The sequence below is a fragment of the Liolophura sinensis genome, chromosome 10 (genome assembly GCF_032854445.1).
Source record: "Liolophura sinensis isolate JHLJ2023 chromosome 10, CUHK_Ljap_v2, whole genome shotgun sequence".
NCBI lineage: Eukaryota > Metazoa > Mollusca > Polyplacophora > Chitonida > Chitonidae > Liolophura > Liolophura sinensis.
In genome coordinates, this window is record NC_088304.1 from 7,636,343 (window position 1) to 7,651,303 (window position 14,961).

Here is a 14,961-nt window from a genome sequence, read left to right on the forward strand (position 1 = left end):
GACAGCATAAACCATTAGCTAGGTCATACCAGACAACCCCACAGATACCACAGATATCCCCCCCCCCCTTATCTCCCTTCCCCTCCTCTCTGTCCCCCCAAGCGTTTCCCGGGCACCACACTGACACGGTGATGGGGATCATCCAACGGGAACGACACTTAGGTTTTGCTTTTCTTTAGATCATACTTTACTACATTTTTTTGTTTAAAACTACGGGCTATATTAGCTACACCCAAGGTAGAGACATATTTTTATTTTACTTTTAAATTTAGTAGTAATAGTCACAAAGTCACCTTGGAAGAGCTCAGACTCGGTGCATAACGTGATGTGAGAAGACAACTTTAATCCACAGCACTTCGTTAGATCGCGATAAGATCTGTGATGAAGATTCCAGCGGTCTGAACATATTCAGTTACGAGATATGTCACTCGAATGAAAGCTAGACTTTCTGCCTAGACAGTGGAGTCAACGATACGATTTTTCCAGCGGCACAAGCGAATAACCCTGAACGAATATACACCCATACCAGTTTCAGCCTTTTTCCTCTGGCTGTCTGCACGCATTATAACAACGACATTCATTAGACTGTGCAAGCCAGATAAGGCCTTTGTCGTACCATCGTACCATCGTTCCACCGTGCCATCTCTTGGTGCCATCGTAACATAGCTTCGCATCATCGTGCTACCGCTTCGTGTCATCGCCGGGCGATGGAACGATGATACGATGATGGTCTTATTTGGCTTCCGTACAAGGCTGACAGCAAAGAAGATGGTGGTTAATAAATTAAACGATTTAAACGATTTATAAATTACCTCGAGAATACCATATTAACGGTTAGATGATGCTGGAGATCTTTTTGCGAACTAGATTTTTATATTTCTTATGAAAAAAGAATTTTCACGTTTTAGGCCTACTGGGCTTATACAATTCCAGAGCCCGGTTAACCTGGAGACAGGACTGATTTTCTAACCTGATTATCATGTTTATTTTAAACAGGCATTTCAGTATCATACAGTTATCAGCACTGGTGATGCACAAGTTGTTTACATTCAGTGCTATCATGAACATGGGTTTGTGTCGTAGACACGAGACGAAAACTGGCAACTCGATGATGAGTGAGTGAATGCGTGCTTGGGGGTTTGACGTCGTACTTAACAATTTTTCAGTCATATGACGACGAAGGAATCCTTAGAGTGCATGTAATGTGCCTCCTTGTTGCAGAACGGATTCCCACTGTCCTTTTATCTAGTGCTTCTTCACTGAGACGACTTACCGAAGGCAAATAAGCATCAGGTCAGCATATTTCACTCAATGAGAGTATGTCTATTTACAGCCTACGTTATGACTATCACACGACCGCTGGTTTGTTCACCTCGACCTTCACCTCGGAGCTAGATGGAACACATCAGTTCTACAAAAAGCTATTTATTTATCTATTTGACTGGTGTTTTACGCAGTACTCTAGAATATTCTTGTAGATCGAGGAAAGGTCTGTCAGTAACCTGTGTGTGTCTCTGCCGGGTTCCCTCCCACCATAATGTTGGCCGCCGTCAACAAACCAAAAGGCGCGAAAGCCGTATTCAATTCGACTATGGTGAGAATATATTAGAATCTGGACTTATACTTATATTACGACAGAATTAATACATGACCTGGAATTGCACAATGCTTGAAGTTTAGCCGACACAAATGGGGAATGTATGAAGGATGTTATAAGACTTGTGTTTGTCTACTTTCGTCTCACAATATGCTGTGCTCAGTCGTTTTTTTTTTTTCACACATTCATGATTTATGTTTAATATCTCAGGAAAAGAGATAACATTGGGTCCACCGTTGCGATGTTAAGTGAATATTCATAACACGTCCGTAAATCTGTACATAAGGTCCTTATCTGCACATCAAAAGCGTATATCTTACCCATTAATTTGAACTACAAATGCTATTAACTACAACTGTTGTTTAGAGTTAATAACAATAAAGAAATTAGACTATTATGGATAACAAAGCGTATAGGTACATTATTTAGGCTGATAAATGTTTAATTTTGACGTCAATGTCTTTTATGTGCTATCCTAAAAACACACAGTTTTCTATAATTGTGTAATATAGTGAAGTTTTTTTTTTGCATGTAAAAATTTGAAAAGCCTTAAAAAATATTTTCCCTTACTGTATTTATAAGCTGTCAATTTGGGAAGATATTTTTTCACTGTGACAAAAACACAACTTGTACTCATAAAAAGGAATGAATTTCTACGGATTGATTTTTTAAAGTTTGTAAGAAGTGACGATTGTATTAAGAGTGTTAAACATTCTTTCTGAAAGATAAGCGTCTTGAATATCAAGTCCAATTGTTCCACCAGTAAAACGTTAGTTCTCATTATTGGTGTGAACTCCATCACCGATTGTAATCAACAGTGAAGCAATAGCCACCGCCTAAAAGGGTTCCAAGGTAGTTAGAACTGTAGTCTGTGACTACAGCCACAAAGCTTTGTCACTCAAAATTATGTTATATAATTATTTGATCGGTGCTCTACTGGAAGGCAAGCAGCCTTCAGAGAACATCAGACTGCGAAAACAGCTCTGCTGGAAGGAAAGCAACCTTCAGCGACGTCAGGCTGCAAAAACAGCTCTGCTTGAAGGCAAGCAGCCTTCAGCGAATGTCAGACTACGAAAACAGCTTTGCTGGAAAGCAAGCAACCTTCAGCGAACGTCAGACTGCGAAAACAGCTCTGCTGGAAGGCAAGCAACCTTCAGCAAGCATCAGGCTGTGAAAACAGTTCTGTATGAAGGCAAGCAGCCTTCAGTAGAGGTCAGACTGCGAAAACAGCTCCACTGGAAAGCAAGCAGCCTTCAGCGAACGTCAGACAGCTCTGCTGGAAGGAAAGCAACCTTCAACTAATGTGAGATGGTGAAAACAGTTCTGTATGAAGGCAATCAGCCTTCAGTGGAGGTCAGACTGCGACAACAGCTCTGCTGGAAGGCAATCAGCTTTCAGTGAACATCAGTCTGCGAGAATGGTCCTGCTGGAAGGCAAACAGCCTTCAGGGAACGTGAGACAGCCAAAACAGCTCTGTTGGAAAGCAAAGCAACCTCATGGGAATGTCACATTGCAAAAACAGCCCCACGCACGTCATCTACCAGTTGATTGCTGCCAAGGCCAGACACCAATAATTTATATGTACCACTTAGTATTGGTGTGATCGGATATAAGAACACATGTGTGACAGTTAGTATTGGTGTGAACGAGTACAACGACACACGTGTGAAAATTAGTATTATTCCGAACGAGTACAACTACACAAGTGAGACAATTATTATTAGTGTGAACAAGTACAACGACACACGTGTGACAATTAGTATTGGTGTGAACGAGTACAACGACACAAGTCTGACAATTGGTATTAGTGTGAACGAGTACAACGACACACGTGTCACAATTAGTATTAGTGAGAACGAGTACAACGACACACGTGTGACAATTAGTATTAGTGTGAACGAGTACAACGACACACGTGTCACAATTAGTATTAGTGTGAACGAGTACAACGACTCACGTGAGACAATTAGTATTAGTGTGAACGAGTACAACGACACACGTGTCACAATTAGTATTAGTGTGAACGAATACAACGACATACGTGTGACAATTAGTATTAGGGTGATCGAATACAACGACACATGTGTGACAATTAGTATTAGTGTGAACGAGTACAACGACACATGTGTGACAATTATTATCAGTGTGAACGAGTATAACAATACGTGGCATCTCTGAGATGGTGATAATTATCACCGATTTACCGAAGTAGTTCCAGGTTTAGAGTGTACAGTCATGGTGCGTTTTAGCATCTCCCTAAGCTTTCCTTCTGTTTGGGTATGTAAACCCGCCTAGAGTATTGCGAAACGCAATATAGGCCCTACTTAGATCATTAAATACTGGTCAAATTTTCACAATAAAAATTTAGTGTTGTGTATTCGCCATCTTTAACTGCATGATAAAAAATGGTTGCATTCGGCCAGGCCATGAGATATTTAGTAACTTTATATATCAACGTTTAATCTGAGATAAACCGGAAACACGTTCTCGCCTCACTCTTACTCACGCTCAAATGGTTAAAATGGTGGCAACAAAGCACACATTTCAGGCTGACTACATTGCGAAGCTTTGCTTTTCTCAACATTCGGCTTTACTTATTTTGAACTGCGATATGCGTTATGCAACATCATAAAATATCAAAGCATAATTGATGTGGGATACTTCATCGATGCATACGTAATGGTTAGAACGTCGGGAGACCCTGGATCAGATCCGGGACGAGTCATACGGAAGACTTATTGCTGTCTCCCTTGTGACGGCAGCATTTTGGCAACATGGGCTACTCGCCCTGCTACAAGGACACACTATATATGTCGACACACCTAGTACTTCCTCGTCATATTGCTAAAGGCAAAGAAAACACTAAAATGAAGTAGTTATCGGATGATTAAACACTGTCCAAGAAATTGTTGGATTTATTTTTTGACAATTTATTTATATTTAAGTTTTTGCTACTGAACACACTTCAGACTGGTACATTTCATCATTCAAGATGCATATACATATAGATCTATGAATGCATTCGCCGATTTGACATTGAAACAAATTATTTCAGGCTAAAGTATACATGTGGCATAACCGATACCTTCTTCGTCACAACAGACAACTCTAGAATCTGATCTTTTAACACAATTTCACTCGGTTAGAACAATTTTAAAGAAAATAAATCCAACTATTTTGCTGGACAGGTTTTTAATGGTGTTTCATCTACTACATACTTCTTTTTAGAGTGGTTTTTGGCATTCAGTAGGACGTTAAAACCCAAGCAAACATACAAACAAACGATGTCATACGTTTGGTTTAATGTTGTCGTATTCTATGAAGGCTCATTACCAGCGTCATTGAAGCTTGTGATAACGTGCCCTGTGCAGTCATGGTACACGTCGTTGACAAGACAATAACACGTTATGTTACACCACAAATTAAGCGTGTTGCAATGCTTACATGCTCTGACACCTGTTTGTTTACATCTCTGTCGCTAGAGCAGAACGTGTCAAAACCACAGCGCTCTGAGGTCTTTCCTGTTGTTTGTCAATTATTATTATTATTACGCTTTATTTGACATCAATTATACACTGCTGTCTGCAGTTTATTTGTGCACTCCTCCCGTGCTATGTCAAATGACTGGGTGGCCAGGATGTAACCTCATCCCGTTATCAGTGAACACTCATTTATCTCCCCCAAAATGTTACCCTTCATTCCCTCACCTTATTTAAACGACTTACATAGAAGTATACCCATACTGATGTTCTACCTCAGCTTCTCGCCCATCTTACCCCCCCCCCCCCCCCCCCCCCCCACCCCTGGGAACCTCTGGGCTGGATTGATATTATAGTACATTGCATTTCTTTGGTAACAGTAAGATTCCGACCCCATCTATCAGGTAGGCGTGGTCTTTTCCTGAACATGTCTAATCTTAACCCTAACCCTAACTCAAAACCTTAACCATAACTCAAAACCCTAACCCTATCTCCAAACCCTAACCCTAAACACACATTTCCAGTGATGACGTGTTTCATTTATAGGCTACGCCTACCTGAAGAAAGGATTGGAATCTTATCACTACCCATGTCTTTTTTACGTTACTTATTGTTACGTTATTTGCTTGTATTGCGGTGCTAAGAAGAGACGTATCTCATCCAATACAGAGACAGGTTGACAAGAATGATATGACACAGGCCTGAGATAAATAATGAGTCATATACAGTTATATATAAATACATGTACTGTTTCATACTGACATGTTTATGAAACTTAATTGCGCTTTCTAGGCTCCTTTAGCGATGAACAATTAGAAAACGTTATTTACCTTTCCATTGTTTGCGTTGATTTGATCGGTCATGAGACCATGTAAAATGGTTGGTGGCCCTGTTTAAAATACACCTGCTGTAACGACGATATTTGCTTTCTTTTATGTCTTGTTAACTTCTTCACCGGATAAAAAGTTTTATCTTAAAGTTTTAAGATAATTTCAGTTTACCGATAAATTAGCTTTTTCCTTTATCTAGTTATAACGGATATTCGCTGAAATTAAACTGTGTATTCTTCTCACCATAAGATGAATTAGACTCGTTAAGATATAGCACAAATTTCCACAAACACAAGCTGATAATAATACCCTTTGAGGAGATGGCACGTTACATCGCATAATGGAAGTTACGCAAGAAATGGCATAGTTACATATACCGATGTCAAAACAATTCTATATGTTGTGATAACTAGAGGGTTTTTTTCCACCTGAACAGGTCGCCGGAAGATATATATCCACGTTCACTGGATTTAAAGGAAACCACGGAGTTTCCAGAAGGTACATCTTATCTAGACCTATATTGGATATACGAACTGTTGCAATCAAGGGGCAACTAAGATAGATATTTTACAATCGACAAATTATATACTAAAATGGAATACGATTTGAATACTGATTTCACTAGTTCGCCTGAAACGTTCCTTGCGCCTTTCCAACAAGAATGAAAACTGCTGATTGCTTCTCTTTACATGATACCGTCCTAATTTCGTACTTTAAATAAATTTTTAGTTCTTTGGTGGTTTGTGTTGAACGTCGTTTTGGAAGCCTCTTGACCATTGACCTGGGCCGTTCATTTTCAATTTTTTGACGACTGCTATACGAATGTCTGTTTCGACACATAGATTGAAACATCTGAATGGATTCACCCGAAAGTTTCAGAGATTTTGCAGTGAATATAACACTATTAAAACTTTTTGTTGGCAAATACAGACAAAAAGGTCAGCATCCCCTGGTAATCTGTGTCATAGTTGTATCTAATTTCACTTGGGCTCTTCCCGGTTTCCTCCCCACCATAATGCTGGCCGCCGTCGTATAGGTGAATATTCTTGGAGTACGGCGTAAAATCAATTTGTTTATTTATTTATTTGATTGGTGTTTTTACGCCGTACTCAAGAATATTTCACTTATACGGTGGCAGCCAGCATTATGGTGGGTGGAAGCCGGGCACAGCTCACGACCATTCGCAGGTTGCTTGAAAACCTTCTCACGTACGGCCGGAGAGGAAGCCAGCATGAGCTGGACTTGAACCCCTGAGACACGGAGGCCCCAAACACTCATCAAATAAATAAATAAATAAGTAATCACACTTCAACATATGAACGTATAAGCGTCCGTGTTCATTCTGTCAACATGGTTCTTTATAAACAGTTGCAGTTCTTATATTTGTATTTGGCCTGGGAATTATACAAGGGTCATGAGCTTGAAATTTGGATGTGATGCCTAGAATATCGACTGTGTTCTTGTAGCACTGAAAACTGACTGCTGCTTCTTTGTATAATTAAGACGTCCTGCAATAGAGAGAATAACCAGAGCAGCGACGTGTGATAGCCGGCAAATGGTCACACGGTAACCGGTGAAATACGGCCTCTTGTCAGTTTACTTCAGTTAGATTTTACTCCAACTGTTCATGTAAATTCATAAATAAACTGACGGCCAAAAGAAGCATTACGACTCCGTGAGTTAAATTTAACCAGCCTTTTCAGCAAATTAATACCAAATTATTGTAGGAAAACATTGTACGATGCATATTCCCATGTGTGACTAGCGTCATATACGCCCACACGAATTTGTTTTGAGACAACGAAGAAAGTTGAAAAATCACGTGACCCAAGGGAAAAACGTCAGACACATTGTGCTGGACTTGCACACTGACTAAAAAACACAAGTAATGTCTCGATTGACTCCAGAACACCGCGAGACGGCCCTGGGTATGGTATCCATGGGAGCCCACCATGCCCACATTGGAAGGACCTTCGGCTGCTCTCGTGTAACTGTGTCAAACTTGATGCAAAGTTACAGACAAACAGAGAACAGGCCGGTCTAGGGTAACTACGCCCAGAGAAGACGGGTACCTGCCTACCTTACACTTGAAGAACCGCTTCCTTACAGTGACGTCATCGTCAATCAATGCCTTAGGTCACCAAGTCAGTCAGCAGACCGTGCCCCAGTTGACTCATGACTCACGGAATTAGGGCCTATCGACCCTTCAGAGGGCAGTTGTTGACAGCCTAACATCGTCACCAGAGGTTACGATGAGCTCGAATTGTACGCTGTTGGCAGAACGTGATTGGAAACGTGTTGTTTCTCACGTATGAAAGCCGCTTCTGCCTATTCCGAGCCGATGGCAGACAGCGAGTTTACCGTCGAAGAGGCAAACGAACGGCTGCATCATACGTCCAGGTTGTGGGTACTGTTTGGAGGCGGCAGCGTGATGGTGTGGGGTGGGATTTGTGGACACAACTGGTCATCATCTACGGGAACCTAACGGCTCAACATTACGTGGAGGAAATTCTACGTCCTGTTGTCCTGTTATTCCTTCAACAGCAGCCACGTGGAGTCCTATACCAGCATGACAACGCCAGATCTCATACAGCTCGAGTTGTGTAGGACCTCCAGTACGCCAACGACGTCAACGTCTTGCCGTGGGTCTGCACGTTCCCCAGATATGCCCTCATAGAATACATTTGGGATATCATGAGTTGTCGAGTAGACAACGGCCAGTTGTTGTTGGTTGGCTGCAAGGAGTGGCCGTTGTCTTACTCGACGTTCGCTCCTCAAGATGAATGGTAACGAATCCCACGTCATCTCATCAGACGACTGACTTTTTCTATGCGTCAGAGAGTTTTTGCATGTATTGAAGTAAGAGGTGGCCACACGCGATATTGATTGGTTTTGATATTGACTGATTTTTAAAAATAATCGACGTTTTGTTTACTCTGCACATTGGTAACCAAGATGGAATGGCTATTTTTCTACCCCTGCTCTGTTTGTTCACTTGTAAAATGATTTGAGGGCTGCTTTGTCCGTTCAAGACTTTCAATATCTAAAGTCATTGGTCTTTTCAATAGATTAAGCTTCAGTCATCTTGTTTTTTGCTTTGGCAGAATAAATTGATTTGAACTCTTTGTAAAGTTTCTTTTGGTCGTCAGTTTAGTAGCAAATTACACGATCTCTAGCACCATAACTTAAGTAAAATTAGGTAAAATATTATTGCAATTTATTGACGTCACTGATCGAGAATTTACCCAAAATGTCATGCTGTCATCACATTTAACATAGAATTACCACGCAAAGGATGCGTTGTCCTCCAGCAGAATCCTGGTTTATGCATTAATATTATATAATTAAGACGTACAACATAGAGAGAAAATTCTGAGCAGCGAAATCACTGTGATAACTGGTTAAACGACTACTCGCGTTTTCTCTTTTTTAGCTTTTTGAATGATTATTTCCTTCCATATTCATTTCAAAATTACTGTTATGGGCTGTTTAGAAATGATTCTAGCCATTGTTCACTTGGAACCCTTCTTCGTGGTTTATGAATGTTACTGGTAGTAGATCGACCTAAATTTGACCTAACATTCATCTGTTTATCAGCGATGACGCAAATGTTTCACAATCCTAAGTTTACAAGACCCTACTTGTCACTGCTCTCGTCGAGTCCTCAGTTGGGCATTTTGTTCACGTGTCTGCTCTTTTGAGAAATCGTCTGAAAAATGTAGACGAATGAGAAGCGGGATTTCAGACTACATAAACTATATGTATGTGTGCAGAAAACGGCTATGCTTGATGCCTTCAGCATATCTTTTGGCAGAAAGATGGAAACTTTTACAAATGTACCGAAACTTCATATTTCTTTCTTTGCCCTTTGGTGGTTTATGTTAAATGTCGTTTTTGGGAACTGGCCTGACGATAATTGACCTGAAATGTTTGTTTCGAGGCAATAATTCCTCTATGTAAGTTGGATGATATCAGATATAGCGCAGCACCCTCTCGTAATATTCAAACCTCGGGCCTTCCATTTGTACAACCATCTGGTGAGCGGCGAAGCAGGGAGGTATCAAGATTGCCAAAAGCCTCTGGCAAGGTTTGACTCGGGTTTGAGCCCCGGGACTTTCACTTATAACACGGATGTTGTAAATATGAGAGTTTCTATGTCGATCTCTTTTAGTGCTAAAGATAAAAAAGTACTACAGTATCATTTATGTATGTGTTGAAGCAAATATTCGTTATAGTGGTAGTGGTCGGTGATACTTCCTGACTTAAAACAACATAGGAGCGAGCAGAAGCAGGATTTGCAAAGGGGATTCCTGGTTCGTTGGAGATGTGGATTTACGATTTTTACAATGACATGGACATTAAACATGCCTATCAATGGAATGCCTATGGCACGGTAGCGGAGCAATGGAGGTCGACCGCAGAACAATAACAACATCTGAGCGTGCAGGCTAAGAGGATCTTTTCTGGGTCAGTAAATGATATGCATTCTTAAATAATGTGATTTATGTCTTTTTGTGCTGACATATGATTAATTGTGTTTAAGTTATTAAATATTAATAAAATTAATAGAACTTTGCGATCTCTAGGTACACTTAGCTTGCTGTAAGTCTTATTATGTAATTTTTTCATGTTTGAACTTTTGCTCGAGAATTAAGTTTGTCGAGACATTGGGTTGAGCTCCCACCCACCCCTGTGATAATCAAGGTTAAATACCTTTGCTCCCGCCATGGCATTGCCTCATGTTAGCTCACGTCTTAAAGTCAGTGATAACAATCGACCAATTAATTCTCGATTTAAGCTGCATTCACCGCTTGTCCTACATATTTAAAGAAATTAGCCCCGTGTACGACAAGAACTTGGCAGCGTTGACAATGACAGTTTGTAATCATTTTGACAAGCTTAAGTAATTAACTTCATCTCATCCCGTGGTTACAAGACCCTGATTCTTCATCTACTCGCCACTACAGATCGGTGTTATGTAAACTACAGAATCAATTCGACAAAGGACACTCAGTGATAAAGTGTAGCAAAGCGAACATTTTCTTTATGAGGTTTTACTTTTGAACGTTTAAGCCATAGTAGTAAGAAGCGTGATTCTCTGCTCCAATTTACTTTAGAACTTAGAACTAAACTTCAACCATTAGTCGTACTCACAATAGCCATTGTTCATACATGATTGACATTATACAGTAAATCCTTGATGCTTACACTCCTTTACACAGGCTTATTTATTTATTTGATTGTTGTTTTTCCATTAGTCGGAGATTAATGGGAGCCCCTAGGAGGCCGACGGATTTTAGGGGCCATCGAATCTCGCAACCGTTAAATCTTCACGTCGTAAGATTCCTGGTTCAAAAAGCTGTCTGCAGTTTCATACAGACTTAGCTTTTCCCTTGTGGCTCTATTCATGAGCCTTGAGATTTGTACTTCAGTATTAACTTCCTTCTTTGTCATGACATTTAAACTTACTGCTTGTGTTAAAACTGAAATTTGAGTGATTTATTACTAGTTAAGCGCTGTAGTAACATAACAGTTCTTAAATTAAGACTGAGTCTGTGATAATCCATGCCCATTTCAAGATTATCGGAACAGGCCTTCAATAGCTCTATTTCCGGGTTCTAGATTCCGACTGATGGTGACCAATGAAATGGCGTTTTGGAATTTCGCTGCTGCTTGCATACTGTGTTGTTTTGTGCGACTCTCATGTAGCTGACAAAGCTTCCTGTCGCTCCACCTGAGCCCCTCTCACCCAACCGCTGGGCACTGTCGCCATTTCAACGCTGTTGATGTTTTTTCATTGCGTCATATTATGACTCAGCAGTTATATCACACTTAACGCAGAATTCATTATTTCACACTTCACTAGTGTGATAGTGGGTGACAGGTTTTGAGGAAATGCTGTTTTTCTGTCAAGATGACACGAAGATGACACGAAGATGAAAGATTGGAGAACTCTGACACTGACCTCTGTGATGTTCTAACGCTGCCAACGCCCAGGGGAATTTTCCCTTAGTTCCTCCCCAAAAACTGGTTCACTTGCAAAACTTCTTTCTACATGAAGGAGAGCTCTTCTAATCTGCCATACGATGTTAACAATTGTGCACAGCAAATAGCCAACAGCAGATAGCGTTGAAACTGTAACTAAACTGACGGCCAAAAGAAACTTTACAAAGAGTTCAAAATCAATTTATTCTGCCAAAGCAAAAGGCAGGATGACTGAAGTTTAATCTATTGAAAAGACCAATGACTTTAGATATTAAAAGTCTTCGGTAAGAACGGACAAAGCAGCCCTCAAATCATTTACAAGTAAACAAACAGAGCAGGGTAGAAAAATAGCCATTCCATCTTGGTTACCAATGGGCAGAGCATACAAAACGTCGATTATTTTTAAAATCAGTCAATATCAAAAACAATCAATATCGCGTGTGGGCCACCTCTTACTTCAATGCATGCAAAAACTCTCTGACGCATAGAAAAAGTCAGTCGTCTAATGAGGTGAGGTGGATTCGTTGCCATTCATCTTGGGAGTGAACGTCGAGTAAGACAACGGCCATTCTTTGCAGCCAACCGACAAGAACTGGCCGTTGTCTACTCGACGACTCATGATATCCCAAAGGTGTTCTATGGGGGGACATATCTGGGGAACGTGCAGACCACGGCAAGACGTCGACGTCGTTGGCGTACTGGAGGTTCGGGAGGTGTGGGGTCTGGCGTTGTCATGCTGGTATAGGACTCCACGTGGCTGCTGTTGAAGGAATGGCAGGGCAACAGGACGTAGAATTTCATCCACGTAACGTTGAGCTGTTAGGTTCCCGTAGATGATGACCAGTTGTGTCAACAAATCCCACCCCACACCATCACGCTGCCGCCACCAAACAGTACCACTTCCTGGACGTATGATGCAGCCTTTCGTTTGCCTCTTCGACGGCAAACTCGTTGTCTTCCATCGGCTAGTAATAGGCAGAAGCGGTTTTCATCCGTGAAAACAACACGTTGCCAATCACGTACTGCAAACGGCGTACAATTCGAGCTCATCGTAACCTCTAGTGACGATGTTAGGCTGTCAACAACTGTCCTCTGAAGGGTCGATAGGCCCTAATTCCGTGAGTCATGAGTCAACTGGACACGGTCTGCTGACTGACTTGGTGAACTAAGGCATTGATTGAAAGTGACGTCACTGTCAGGAAGCGGTTCTTCTGGGTGTAAGGTAGGCAGGTACCCGTCTTCTCTGGGCGTAGTTACCCTAGCCGGCCTATTCTTGGCCTGCCCGATGTCTACTCTGTAACGTTGCATCAAGTTTGACACAATTACACGAGAGCAGCCGAAGGTCCTTGCAATGTGGGCATGGGTGGCTCTCGTGGATTCCATACCCAGGGCCCTCTCGCGGTGTTCTGGAGTCTATCAAGGCATTATTTTGGTTGTTTTTAGTCAGTGTGCAAGTCCAGAACACTGTGTGTAACCTTTTTATACACTTATTACATGTGTAGTTGCGGCCATCCTTGGGTCACGTGATTTTTCAACTTTCTTCGTTGTCTCAAAACAAATCCGTGTGGGCGTATATGACGCTTGTCTCACATGGGATTAGACACTCGTATACCAGCCGTCAGCTAAAACATACATTTTTTATCTTACCTTAAATCACTTTTCTTTGACCAATAAAGCTCTCAGATTGAGACAAATTTTATGTCAATTTCAGTTTTATGTGTAAGTCTGTAATGGCGGGCATATAATGCTGAGCTCAGATCGAAATTTGTAGTGGTAATGTCCAGTGAACAATTCTTCACAATTTCAATTGTTACTGTGAAACCAGACAAGGATTAGCAATATTGCATATAAATATACATTTTGGACATCAAGGAGAACTATCAAGGATAAACGAATCACTAAATCCATCAGCAAACCACTCAATCATTCAGAGCCGCAACCACTTAATCACTAAACCAATCAATCACTGAATCAATCAATTTATAAATCAATCAAGCATTAAAATCAATCAATCAGTCAATCAATCAATCTAAATTGTATTTGTGTACAGCATTGCTGACGAACGGTGAATTAAATTATTCTTTGACTAAGCACCTATTGGCGACGTGTTATCGACTAAGCGCCTGGTGGCGACGTGTTATCGGCTAAGCGCCTTGTGGCGACGTGTTATCGGCTAAGCGCCTGGTGGCGACGTGTTATCGGCTAAGCGTCTGGTGGCGACGTGTTGTCGGCTAAGCGCCTGGTGGCGACGTGTTGTCAGCTAAGTGCCTGGTGGCAACGTGTTGTCAGCTAAGCGCCTGGTGGGGACGTGTTGTCAGCTAAGCGCCTGGTGGCGACGTGTTGTCAGCTTATTGACTGGTGGTGACGTGTTATCAGCTAAGCGCCTGTTGGCTACGTGTTGTCAGCTAAGCGCCTGGTCGCGACGCGTTGTCAGCTAAGCGCCTGGTGGCGACGCGTTATCGGCTAAGCACCTGGTGGCGACGTGTTGTCAGCTAAGCGCCTGGTCGCGACGTGTTGTCAGCTAAGCGCCTGGTCGCGACGTGTTATCAACTTCTTGACTGGTGGTGACGTGTTATCAGCTAAGCGCCTGTTGGCGACGTGTTGTCAACTAAGCGCCAGGTGGCGACGTGTTATCAGCTTATTGACTGGTGGTGACGTGTTATCAGCTAAGCGCCTGTTGGGGACGTGTTGTCAGCTTAACGCCTGGGCTGTCTGTAGTTAAAAATATGTTGTTTATTTTAATGAATTGTTTAAAACTAAACCCGCTTTGATACAAACCACATAAAGATAACATGGTTTCAAAAGCAGCGCTCGTTTCTTTTTTTTTTTTTTTTGATTGGTGTTTTACGCTCTACTCAAGAATATTTCACTTATACGACGGCGGCCAGCATTATGGTGGGTGGAAACCTGGAAGAGCCCGGGGAAACCCACGACCATCCGCAGGTTGCTGACAGACCTTCCCACGTACGGCCGAAGAGAAAGGCAGCATGAGCTGGTCTTGAACTCGCAGCGACCGCATTGGTGAGAGGCTTCTGGGTCATTACGCTGCGCTAGCGCGCTAACCGACTGA